The 14,140-nt window shown below is 37.9% G+C and overlaps 1 long non-coding RNA gene across 1 annotated transcript; it reads right to left on the reverse strand.

Annotated features, from left to right (window-relative positions):
- Positions 1–1,047: 1,047 nt before the first annotated feature.
- On the reverse strand, positions 1,048–4,168 carry LOC110120151. Its single transcript, XR_002308783.2, has 2 exons — positions 3,550–4,168; positions 1,048–3,479 (listed from the first exon to the last, which is right to left on the reverse strand). It is a non-coding gene; the product is annotated as an uncharacterized LOC110120151 (long non-coding RNA).
- Between the last annotated feature and the right edge of the window lie 9,972 nt (positions 4,169–14,140).

Here is a 14,140-nt window from a genome sequence, read left to right on the forward strand (position 1 = left end):
TCACTCTGTCACTCAACATACAAATTTTGACACAAACGTAGTTTAAGATTGCGCTTCGGTTACATCATATGTGACTGAACGTAAAATCTTTCGATCTTTTGCATGTGCTTTATGTGAAGAATGAAAACGTCAAGGTATCCGACGATGGTACGACGAACCTCGACAATGACTGGACGGTTCTGATTTGAGAGAGAGTCGTTCCTCGACAGCATCGTCCGCATTTTCGGCCTCTTGACTCCAGAAGCCTAGTTAGGGCGTTTTGTCGTAATCATCGAACTCGACGAGAGGTCTCATGTTACCACATCGTAGCCAATATCAACTGATGTTGCCCAACTCCTCAAGGAAGTAATAGTCTAATACAAAGCTGCGTTAACGAGCTGGGCTCGTGTTTTAACTCTACTAGTTTGAAAGCAAACCGTTGAGAGAAATTCAATATCTACTCTTTGCAAAGGATAGTTTTCAAACTTGAACCTGTAGTGTTTACCGAAGACAATGAAATGGACCCCATATTTTGTAATTCTGTTGGCATTTCGATTAGCGGAATCTTTTCTCCTACAATCGGATTCCCAGCAGAGATTTCAGACGTGATATAAGGAGGAAGGTTATTATACACAAATAAAATTAGAATGAAGTACGCGTATCGCGATGGATTTCACACGAAGCAACGGAGTTATGCGTATTATTTCCCCTGCCTTTACAATTGATCTTTAGCCAACTGAGAACTTACACATACACGTTATGGATACATGTAGTTTGGAGCACGTAGGGTCGTCCACTTAACATGGAATCAGCGCTTGCAAAAACATATGAGAATGGCAACAGAGTGACATATATGCTTGACTACAGTCAAATGTCACTCGTTACCTAGCTATTGCTAGAAGTATAATTAGTCAAGAACAATAAAAAGAAGACGATCGCTGAGAAAGGAAACCATGCGTTTTCACCTGACGATTTCATACCCTACGCGCTCCCAAAGCTTCAAAACAAACAAGCGTAGTTCTGTACCCATATATAACGGCATTCTTTTTTTTTTTGATAACTGATATCTTGCATTGTGCTTACTTGAAATTTATTACAACGACAAGAACCATTCCTCCGACACAGCTGCGAGCGAAACGGTATTTTGACAGTCCAGTAGCAATTAATATTATAGAAAAAAAAAGAAGACTCTGCGAGGAACAGCACGGCTTCGATCAGGAACGTTGACAATTCGAAAAAGAAGTGACAAAAAGCCAAAATGTGCTAACCGATCTCGAACAAATGCGCAACGAATTCAAAAGTCTCCGCGTTAAATATCTCGGATTCGAACACAGTGAATTTCATTACCCCGACCTCGCAACGATTCACTTTTTAGATCGAAATCCTAACTTTTTCGTTGAAAGAAACCATAGACTCTGTTCCCTCGTTCTGCCGGATCTGCCACTGAGCTCGCGATATTTTGCCGCCTCGTGAAAACGAATCTCAACGAAACTAATAACAAACAAGATTCGCGGCCGCGCTAATATGGTGTCGAAAATTTCGATACGTTTGCGGAACTGTGCAATCGTCTTAAAGACGTATTCGACTTGTGTCACAACGTCGATCCATACTACGAAGAAATGGTTTCAACGTATCAAAAACTGAACGAACTGAGCGAGTAATGACGAATAAAAATGAATTACGAATTCCTTGCGTCGGAATCCCTCATCGTTACCGAATTTTCGCGAAAATTCAGGTTAACGGCGATAACTTAATGAAGAAATGACCAGTCGCATTACGCTTCCAGGTGGCCGCGAAATGTCTGCCTTTTTCCTCATCCTCGCAAATATAGAGGGATTCCGCGGAAATCTATTCTATTTCCTAGAATTGACATATTATATTATTATATAAGCGTATATTATATTATATTAAGCGTATCCGATGTGCTACAAAAACTCACGTGAATGCAGGTTGTAACAGGTGGTTGACCAGTCGCCTGGGAGAAATTCAACCGAGCACGGTTAAAACAAAGCCTCTACTCCGCCAAAGTCATTCCGACTATCAATACGTCGATATGACGATTTGATGCGGAGTTTGGGTGCACGAGATCACTTCACTCAAACGATGATAATTCGCTATCTTTATCATTAACACGGTGGTCAAAAACATCATTTTTAATATTAACATAGTACCATAATAATACCGGGCTATTCGCATGCTGTTCGTGACGTACACGAACGAAATCCTTACGAGAAGCGACCATATTCCTTGAATCATTATTAACTTTCTTATTAACGTTCTTATTAATGTCTTGTTTCTCTAACTTTCTTATTAACGTGTCTTATTAACGTTCATCAAGACATTCGTCGTTGGAGTGAAGGTGACCAGAGGTGACCATATCTTCTTTTTCCTTCTTCTTCGGCGGTGATGAAATCAGAATTAATTGTTTGCTCGAAATCTTTTCATTTTTAGAAAAATGACCCTGCCTGGCTTTTGTGGTATTTTTTAGCGCTGTCCTCTAGTGCAACAAGGTATGATAGGTCTGCACCACATGCGCGATAGGTCCGCTTGCCCGTACACTTTCTAACAATTCACGAAATGGTCAATACAAAGCTGCCCCGCTTTGGCAACGCAGAAGGTAACGCCTTAAAGACGATAAACTAATCTACCAGATGATATTATGTAACCAGACATAATTGTGCTCGTGGTATTTCTTCAGCGTTTCTGCTGGTTTTTTGACAGTGAAAGATCCTTTTCTTTTTTTCTGATTAACAACGACTAAAAACTCTTCTAGTTATTCGCACGTCGGATATTCCATAGTTTCCATTCGCATCTATTCCTCATCTAACTCCGCGTCAAATCTCGGCGGGAATAAGTGAATTAAAATCGGACTCGCCTTATTCACTTTACAATCAAAGCTGCGGAATAAAGCTGACGGAATAAAGCTAAGTTTGTTTGAACTTAGTGTGATCAGCCTCAACAGCTTGTACAGCTTAACAGTGAAGAAATCAAAACTCCTCTGTTTTCGTATTTCTCCTTCACCGTTTTCCATGCGATTTTAAAATTATCGCCACACTGAGGGCAGAAGCTGTCGCACATGCTTCATTCTCGTAAGACATAATCAAATACTGTAAATGCATTTTGTTCGTTATAGATTCGTACTCTATCATTGGCGTTTCGAATAAATCCGCCATGTGTTTGCATTTATCAAAATCTTCGCAGAATTTTGGCAGTCTTGTTAACGGAATCTTTATTGGATTGTGCGGCTTATCCGATTTGTTATTGGCATACTAAAGTATGGCATAAGTACTCACTCTGGACAACTTCTCCGCCATATAGTTCTGTTTCCTTTACAACCTCTCTGATATAAGCAGGAAAGAGGATAATCAGCTTCATCATGGCTAGTCTTGAGCTAAGAGATCCTGGACCTCTACATAGAGAGCTGAGAATTGTTTGCTTTTTCCTAGGGGTTGGGCAGCATCCTACTCAACTGTTTGAGATGAAATTTACCAGTGGAGAATCTAATGCAAAAGAAATAATGTTATTCGATAATCCAACTGTCTTTCCAAATTCGAGATAATTTACACTTACACGAAGGACAATGAGGATGCTGCGTTGATTCCATGTGACGAACAAAATAATGGGAATCTTTATCCAGATAAGACCAAATGAAGTTGAATGAAAAAAATATGAATAAAGAACGAGCATGATTGTTTGTGCAATATAATGAAGAATACAAACGATACAGTTAATTCGAAGATAACATTTTTACTTATCCGAACGCAAATTATTAACTCGCAAATTAACTATTTCGCATGAGCGATTCACAAGTCCTCCCGCGATCGAATCCTACAAAGGACTGCTTCGTTCGAACAGTAGCTAGATAGAGTTTAAGCGATTTCAACCATGTGGCGCTGTTGCCGAAAATCGTAGCTTCTCTTTTCTTCGTAGCAAACTATCCTGCTATACTGAGCACGAACAGTAGGGCATACATGACGCGTATTTCCCCTTAAAGTCAGACCATATTGAGAAGGCTCAGTGATTCGATCACACCTAACCTTGTACAAGGATTAAAGTGACATCACATACATAACGCCCAAGAAACGTGCGTTTCTATGCCAGTCAAATATCAGCAAAAATGTAATTCAATTACTTTGATTAATAAGTAAATACATGTAACGAAAATATGCACTAATTATTCCTAGTAACCCGAATTGTTCTTCTCCGCAATCTTTTTAGTCAAGAAAGAAAATTGTTACAATTCAGAAACAATCAAGAATTTGTTACAACCAGATTATTTTTTAAAAGTCATCCCTTCCACATCCTTTTTTTATGTTATATAACATGAAAATTATAATTCACATGAAAAATGTCATCAAAAAAAGTACAAAAGTATATTTCTTTATTAATAGAAGAATGTGCCTTGTTACTTTATCACATATGAATACATAAATAAGAATTATAATTTTTATTAAAATGTGGGAATATGATGCTGAAGAAGGATAAGCTTTGAAAAAGAATTATGAAGAAAATTATAGAATGAAGCTATTTCCTTACAGTTACAAATACTTATTATATACTTAATAATAGTTAATAATTGTGCCACTACTATGTTATACATCTGTACATGTACATGCATATTTCAACTATTGGAAGTCAAATCGTATAGATAGACTCCGACAATCAAGGACCATAAAAATCATGTTGAAACTGAACTCGTCTGTGATAATGTAGTTGTTAAATAGATCTTAATCCTTTGCCTTACGATTTAAGTTCCAACAGCACATACCGCAACTATCGGTAGGGTCAGTTAGATGTCGAACCATTTCACGGTCTGTCTGAACGTTTGAAGTTGTGCAAAGTACAACTAATTTTATGTTGCAAGATATTTGATAAATAATTACTAACAACTGATTATTGAACAAGATTTTTAAGGGTATCTTTCTAATATTTTTTCAGAAAAATATATGGACATCAGAATACGGCCAAACAAAAAAAATGTTTGTCGCATGTAATCCGAAGGACGTACCACGACGTGTTTCTTATGTTTAGCCTAAAGAATATATCACGAGTCTACCTCGTGCTTTTTATGTTTGAAAGACGTACCACAAATCTAACTCGACGTTGTAGGTTAAGGTGTTAAAAGCTACGTAGTGTGATCGATCATGCAATTACGAGTTAGTTCTCCTCTTAACTGAACCTTAGGAGGGAATACTTCGCAATGAATAGACTGTTTTTACATATTTCGATCATTGACAGGAGTATCGAGACGTTTGATCCATGACAAAGAATGTAACTCCTTCAATTTTTAGAATGGCGATATCTTAGGAATGGTGATTCTAAGGGGAAAAAGTATGAGGGACATTTCTGTAAATAATTTTATGATCTACAATTTTTGTCTGAGCTATATTTTCGATAAAACTTACCGTTTTCAAGAAAAATTCAAAAGATCCGAAAATTTTTACTTTGACCTTGAATAACTTTTTTAGCACCCATGGAATCAATGGGGATTTTTGGCACTTTATTTCTACAGGTGTACCCAAGGTCTCTACCAAAATTTAGCTCCGTTGGAATTTTTGTACTTTGATCACTATTTTTATGTTTAATTTGATCGGACTATAAGTGGAGTCCTAGGTATTTAACTTGCCTTGTTTGTGTTATGTGCGTGCCATTCAATTGGATATTTGGTAGTTTCCGTTTTCTTAGTGTAGATGTAATATGGTTACATTTACTGGGGTTTGCTTTTATTTGTTTATCTTATAGCCAGTTTTCTATTTTTGTGATGTGTTCTTGTAGTAATGTGACTACTGTTTCTGGATTAACGTGCCTGACTAGTATAGCCGTGTCGTTCGCGAATGTCAGTATTTTGTTGTTGGTAGATGTTGGTATGTCGGCCGTATATAATGTGTATAATATTGAGCCTAAGACGCTTCCTTGCGGTACCTCTGCCTTCATGCCTTTACTTCAGAATATACATCCTTTATTTTTACTACAAAGGTTCTGTTGGTCAGGTATAATTTGAGTAAGTGGTAGAGTTGTTCCGGGAAATGTTTTTTAATTGTTTGTAAAAGATTTTCATGGTTCACTTTGTCAAATGTTTTCTCGATGTCCATGAAAAGAGCTATATAGTCTTGTTTCTTTTCTATTGCTAGTAATATTTATTTAAATAAATAAAAGAAAAAACACAGAAAAATATAAGGAAAGGACAGCAACACATCCAAACCAGCTGGCTGCTGTAGCGAGCAAAAATCACATAGAAAGAAGGCTAAAAAAAAACACCCCACTGGCCTCACTAAAGAAATAAAATAATCAAACCTGAAGATGGTATCCCGCTGGGGGTAGCCATCCATATGTTATATAGCAATTAAGCTAGAAAAATTTACCAAATGTCCAGCTGGACAAATTGTAAAGTACAAATTAAATAATAAAAAAAATTTATAATTTAATTAAGAGTGAATATCAATGTTTAAATAATAAAAAATTATGTTGTTGTTTATTACCTAAACTTATAATAGTTATAATAGACAAAGTGTCGCATATACAGTTGTGCACGGGGCATTAAACTAGCCATAAATACATAACTTTCGTTTATATATATTATAAACAGAAGATAATTTTTGCGATCTATCAGCTAGGTGACGATCAGTCGGATTGCAATTGGCTGGTTGAGGTTGCTGACCTTGAACGGTATTAACGCTCAAGATGGAAGTAGATTAAAGATATCTATTAAGCTTGTGTTTAATAGGTTTCTTTGCATTATTTAGTATAAACGGAAGAGTGTGAACTGTACATAGTAGAGTTTAAACTCAGGCTAGTGCGTGATGAATCTGAGGTGTAAGTGTTGTCTGTGATAATTGTGGCTGCTGGTTGTAGAATGTCGCTGCTGGGGTACTGCTGCTTTTCTTCTAATTTAGATGCGTGGAAGAAAAATCGGACTCCGGTCGCTGGGATTTGAACCCGGGTCCCGAACGTTCGTAATCTAAGGCGCTAACCATTGTTTTTTTTTTTTTTTTTTGTTTATTATTACCAGATTACATATTTGTATTTTCCATTATAAACGATGAATTCCGGTTGTGAGGTGGTTCAGGCAAAAGTACCGATACGCGACGGTACGACATAGCCATGCAATATTACATTTTTTTTTTTTTTTAAGTTTACACTTGTAACTTAAATTTAAGTCGTTGTAGAGCGGTGCTTATGTACGATATTGTTTTTTCTTTCTTTCCATTACTGTCCTGAAAACCTGGTCGCAAAAACAGGACAGTTAGTTAGTCTATTTGGGAAGGGATGGGAGAGGGTGGACTGGGAGGGGAAGGGAGGGGTGTTCTGTGGAATTATTACAATATTAGTTACATATTTACAGTATTTACATATTTACAATTTTATACGATGGTAGATTTGAGCGTTGCCGTTCTGTAGCTCTTGTTGTTTTTATTATGGTTTTGGTATCCACCAATATTTTTTTATGTTTTTTTGTGCTTGTCTTCTATGTCTTTTTGGGGGAGGACCATGTTGTATCTCCACCTAGTGTCTGCAGTCCGTCCATCTAAGTTTTCCTCCTAGAGTATTGATTTAATCCCTATTTTTTCTTTGTATATGGTATATTATTGGCATATTATTTTAGTCTTGGAGATAATTTCTGTCGTCTAGGCATAGAAAAGCTTCGGAGGGATGTAGCCTGTTATCAGTGTATTTTTATAATATGCGTCGTTTGGAAATAGGCAACCGAAGATTAAGCTATTTTCTTTTACCTTCGCAGCTTGTGCGAAGTGGTTTCTTGTTAGTTTTAGGATGTGACAGTCGATGCGGTGGATTCTTTTTCTTTTTTTATTTATTTATTGAAATTCACAATTTGTCCAATTTGGACAATTGGTGGAATTTTTTAACAGTTAAATTAGCATGTTGGTGGCTACCCCCAGCGGGGTACCATCCTCGTATTTGCTAGGTTATGTCCTTTATAAGGTCTGCTGGGTGCTTCCTTTTTAGTCTTCTGTCCATGTTTATGGTTTTGTACGTTTCCGCAGCTAGCCGGTTTGGGTGTGTTGCTATTCTTGATTTGTATTTCTCTGAGTATCTGCTAATTTATTCCTTGACCGTTGGGATCCCCAGGTCCCTCCGTATATCTTCGTTTCTGACGTACCAAGGTCTGTTTACTATTGTTCTGAGGATTTTAGCCTGTATTACCTCTATTTTGTTTATATGGCTCATTGCTGCCGTCCCCCATAATGGTATTCCGTACGTCCAGATTGGTTTTATAATCTTTTTATATATTTTTGATTTATTTTCTATGCTTAATTTGGATTTTCGGCTTGATAGCCAATGCATTTGTCTCCTTGTTTTCTGTATTTTTTCTACTATTGATTTGATATGTAGTTTCCATGTGAGTTATGTATCTAAGTGGAGTCCTAGGTATTTGACATGCTTTGTTTGTGTTATATGCGTGCCGTTCAATAGGATGTTTGGTGGTGTCTTTTTCCGTAGCGTGAATGTAATATGGTTGCATTTATTGGGGTTTGCTTTTATTTGTTTTTCTTGTAGCCAATTTTCTATTTTTACGATGTGTTCTTGTAGTATTTTGACTGCCGTTTCTGGGTTAGTATGCCTGACTAGTATAGCTGTATCGTCCGCGAATGTCAATACTGTGCTGTTGGTAGTTGTTGGTACGTTCGCCGTGTATAATGTGTATAGCATTGGGCCTAGGACGCTTCCTTGTGGTACCCCGGCCTTGATGTCTTTAACTTGAGAATGTGTGTCCTTGATTTTTATTACGAAGGTTCTGCTGCTTAGGTAGGATTTTATTAATTGGTTTATTTGCTCCGGGAATTGTTTCCTAATTGTTTGTAGTAGACTTTCATGGTTAATTTTATCGAATGCTTCCTCTATGTCTATAAAGAGGGCTGTGCAGTATTCCTTGTTTTCTAGTGCTACTATTATTTCCTTTATAAGCCTGTGCATTTGCTCTATCGTGGAGTGTTTGTTTCTGAAACCAAATTGGTGATCCGGTATTAGTTTTTTTGTCTTTATTATTGTTTTTATCCCGTAATATATTATTTTTTCCAGTATTTTGGAAAATACTGGAAGCAGTGATATTGGTCTGTAAGATGCAGTTTGGTGCGGGTCTTTGCCTGGTTTATGTAACATTTTGATCTGTGCTAATTTCCATGGTTTGGGGAAGTATTGAATTCTTAGAATTGCATTGAATATTATTGTCGTTAGTCTTATTGCTTTTGGCGGAAGGTTTTTCAAGATTTTGCCATTGATTAGGTCGATTCCTGGTGCTTTGTTGTTTTTTGTTTTATCAATTATGTTTCTAATTTCTTGTGCCGATGTTTTAGGTATGGTGTATTCCTTGTCGGTTGTGGTAATGGTGGTTTGTGCATCCTCCTCCGTATGACTTTTGAAGTTGCTATTGTTGATAATGTGTGGTGTGAATGTGTTGCAGAGGTGGTTGGAGAATTTTTCAGCATGTTCTTCGTTGCTTTTTGCCCATGTGTTATCTGCTTTTCTGATTGTTGGGACGGGTATTATTGGCTTCTTTATCTTTTTGTGGCTTTCCATAATGAGTAGTTGAAGTTCTCGTGTGTAGAGAGTGTCCCTATGAACTTTGCGAATTCGTTATGGTTGTGCTCCTTTATTTTGTTTTTTATTTCCTTTGCAAGTTTGCTTAGGTGTTTTTTGTTTTCTCGAGTTCTGTGTTTTTCCCATTTTGCTTTCGCTTTTCTTTTTTCTCTAATTTTGTCGAGTATTTCTTGCGGGATTGTTATTGTTTGTCTGCTGGTTGATTCGGGTGTAGTGGTTATCCTTGCTGCTTCTTGAATAGTTGCTGTCAATGTTGCTACTGCCTGTTCTATGTGTTCAGGAGTTTTCAACGGGATGTTGCAGTTTATTTTGCTTTCTATTATTTCTTTGAAACTTTGCCATTTGATGGTTTTATTGCATAGTGTTTCTGGTTTGCTATAGTGTATGGGTTTGTTTCTGTATTCAATTATTATGGGTGTATGATCGGAGCTGAGCTCGAGGTTGGGTGTTATTTTTAGTTTATTTGTGTTTAGTCCCCTTGTAACTGCAAAGTCCAGAAGATCTGGTTTTTTGTTCAGGTCAGTCGGCCAATGTGTCGGTGTTCCTGTGGGTAATATATTGAGGTTATTACCTCTAATGTATTTTTCCAGTGTTCTGCCTCGAGGTGTAGTGTTTCTTGATCCCCATAGCGTGTGCTTTGAGTTGTAGTCTCCCGCTGCGATGTACCTGTCCCCTAGGTCCTGGAAGCATTCTTCCAACATTTGTGGTGTTATTTTGTGTCGCGGAGGCACATATACTGCTGACAACTGGAAGTAGTTGCTGCTAGTTTGAACTGAAACGTGGTTGGTTATAAATATTCTTTGTTAACTTGGCTGTGTAGATAATGTTTGATATCGTTTCTGACTATCACTGTTGTCCCTCCGTGAGCTTTTCCTGAGGGGTGTTTTGTATCATATATGGTGTAGTATGGTATTTTCACGTAGCTTTTTGTAGTGAAGTGTGTTTCTGAGACAAGTAGTATGTCTATATGGTTATTGTATATGGATGTTTTAATTTCGAGGGCCCGTTGTTGTAGACCGTTTGAGTTCCAGGCTGCTATTTTTAGAGTGTCCGTTTTTATTTTTTGCTTAGCACGTTTGTAATTAGTTGTAGCATGACTGTGATTTGTTGGGTTTGCTGTCTGAGTACTGCGTTTTGTTCGCTTATCATTCTGGTTAGCATTTCGGTGTTCTTTATGGATTGTTTGAGCAGTTCTTTGATTTCTGCAGTGTCATTGTTACTATTGCTGTGGTATTGGTTGTCTGTGTGTGTCGATTGGCTGGTTACTTGGGCGTAGCTTAGACTACCAATGGTGTTGGTGCTGATGGGTTTGGTGTTTGTTGCTTGCTCTGTATTTGGTATTATTTCGGGTTTTGTGCTGTCCTTTTGGGCTTGTATGTTAGTGATTGTCCTGCTTCGTAGGGGCGGGAACAGTTTGCGTTGTAATTGTTTCCTAGCTTCGCAACCTTTATAACTGGCTGGATGTTTTCCGTTGCAGTTGTAGCATTTAACCTCCTCTATTTTTCCCGTGGATTGGCAGTGTATCGTAAGATGATTTTTTGCGCATTTAACGCATGCCGGGGTTCTATTGCAATAGTTTTTTGTGTGGCCGTATTGCTGGCACCTTATGCATTGTGGGATTTCTTTTTTGTGTCTAGGTGGCTCCACTTTTACTATTGTGTTTAGTAATTTTTCTATATCGTATATGTCTTTGTTATTGTTTCTCGGTTCTAGTTCGACTAGGAATAGCGGTAATGGTTGTTTGGTATCATACTTGTTTATGTTATTTATTGACCTTACCTGGTGTCCGATTTTTGCAAGTTCTTCGCTTATTTTGTCGGTATTTGTTTTTGGGTGTAATCCCCTGATTACTGCTCTGTAGCTTTTGTCGGATTTGAGCTGGTAGATGTGCTACGCTGCATTTTTATCCTTTAATGATCTTGTCACTTTTTTGAATGTTTCTGGGGTGTTGGTTTGCACTTTCACCTGGTCTATTTTTATCTGTTTGATAACATAGTTATCTTTCTCTGCAGTGTTGTTTAGTAGTTCAATGAAGGGGTCAATTATTTTCGCATCTATGTATATTGGTGGTAGTTTAGGAATGCGGTTTGTCGGACTTTCCGTTGGGTCCGTTGCTGCCTCTTCTGGCAGTGCGCTGAATGGATTATGCAGCTTGATATCTCGAAGCCATTGTTTTTTTCAAATGTATCAGTTTTTCTCGCGCTTGCGAGCGGGATTACCTTCCGTTTTTTGCTGGAGGTTGCCACCGTCCAGCTTTCTTCATGGTGTATTGGTATGTTTTCCTCCCCGTCGGATTGTGTTGTTTCCATGATATCGTCTTTTTTCTCTACATATGTAGAGTCTGTAGCTGTATTTATGAAATATGCTTCTCCTGAATTACTTATTTTTATTGGTGGAATCTGCATGATTCCACGTTTTGTCGATGGGCGTTTACTTTGTCGCTTTCTCTTCCCTCTTACCGCACTTTCACTGGAGCTCTGATGTGATGTAAGTGGTCGAGTTTTCGGATCTTTTAACACTTACTGGGCGAGTGACTGAAACCGATCATCAATGACGCGGAATTACTATCGATGACTGACACAGGTATTCAAGAGAGGTTTCTATGCTTATCACCTACAACATCGTTGTACCAGTACTCGAGCTGCCTATATCATTTCAGAAATGCAGAAAATCAGCTCGGTATTCGCAGGCATACTAGTACAAAAATTCCGACGCCGGTCTACAACTATTCGAGTTTATCTGGAGAACACTGATTTTTTAAATCTTGGATCTGTTTCACTCGCCTTCTTTTATGTAGGTCACGAAAGCGACTCACCGGAGCAGAACTGGAACAGCCTCCAGATACGGTAATAGGTTCGGTCAAGGTTTGATGCCCTTGCCGACCAATTTATTGTTCCGTCTCGACCTATCCAACGTTCATGTTGTACACTTAACAACTGTCGAACATTGAGTTGGTGTTCCATCATGCAGGGAAATTAGTTTCCGTATGGTAGACAGCGATACATCTGTGAGTAACGACGGCAATTCATCATGTAAAAATTGCATGTGCAATGTTCCATCATGTTTGTTTGGCAAGACATGTGGATGTATGATGTAAAAGGCAATTATTCCCGCCCATACATTAATCCTCAATTTTCTTCAAAAATAATTTTCCTGAAATATATTTATGTTTCAGTATATATACAGTATGTCCACCTGTGTATTACATCTGATAGAAAAATCATATGTGAATGCGTTGATTCGCGTTAGTCCACAAAGTATAGAATGTAAATTGATTATCATTATTCTGTTGTTACTAATTAAAAAGCGGTGACACACAATGCAAGCTCTTACTGCTTGTACCTAATTCCCTATGTTTTCGATTTGTGTATGTATGCTACCGTTAGGTAAAACTATCGCGTTTTCGGATAAATCCTATGTTATTTGCTCTAATATACAACTACTTATCTATCCTTAATAGTTGGATTATGTTGTGTGCAGATTCTTTAAGTGATTCGATGATTTAAGTGAATTGAAATGTTTTACGCAATGTAGACTGTTACCCTCAAATGCTAATGCTGCAGCATAGTGTCATGTATCATTGCAATATTGTAGATAATTAGAATTTACGGATTATTTCACAAGATGCTTATACGCGTATCTCTGAACGTTTGATAACCGTTGTTGTTACGATGATGATTGTTGGATAATTTCGACAGTTATAGCACGTGTCATGGTAACCGTCGGCTCTTTTGTCAATATTTCACGTGATCGATTTCTGCAGTTGGTACAACGATTTTTAACGATGAGGGGGCTGACGGTATCGAGCGATGCGCCTTTTCTTGAGAGATTCCAGCTGTTATGATTGTGCTCGTGACATCGGCTAACCGAAGCAGCGACGATGTGTGAATGTGGCCATGATCGAAGTTAGTTTCATCGATCAGCTAAAGACTTCCTTTTTGTTATGGGTCTACTTCTCCCAAATATTGTAATACACTTTCACTTGATGGAGCACCAGATGGTCCGGTTCGAAGAAACATAAAATGTTGCAGTACGGCAGATCGTTCACGCAAACAGTCATTCACTTATCTGTGCAATTTAGTGCAATCTTTTTGAAACGTAAGGATGAGATTTCGGAAAGATCCAGAATAAGTGGATAAACTTATAGAAGTAATACTATACAAGTATACTCTATACAGAGAGTAAGTGAGTAGAAAAATCTCTTATACCTTCTCTTTAATGTTTGATCTCTCTCTCTCTCTCTCTCTCTCCCTCTTTCCCCCTCGCTTTCTCTTTAAGTAATTATAAAACAGGAAAACAATAGTCAACAGGAATTTGATATAGTGATGTGGTATGGATAATACAATTCAAATCACGACTTACAATTAACCACTCGATTACAACTTCAATACTTTTCGATTCTGCACTGTCAGCTTTATTCGTTACAATTCGACTCTCGTTACAACTGTTAATACTGCACTGTTAACAGTCTGTCCAACTCTGTTCGTAACTCTGCTCGCAACTCCTTTTTTTTCTCTTTTTTTTTACGTGAAGGGAACCTTCATAGGCTCTCCGGGGAGAGGGCGCAGGGTAGTGCCAGATTCACATCCGTTAAAACCTCCAC

This window comes from Bombus terrestris, chromosome 16, assembly GCF_910591885.1.
Source record: "Bombus terrestris chromosome 16, iyBomTerr1.2, whole genome shotgun sequence".
Lineage (NCBI taxonomy): Eukaryota > Metazoa > Arthropoda > Insecta > Hymenoptera > Apidae > Bombus > Bombus terrestris.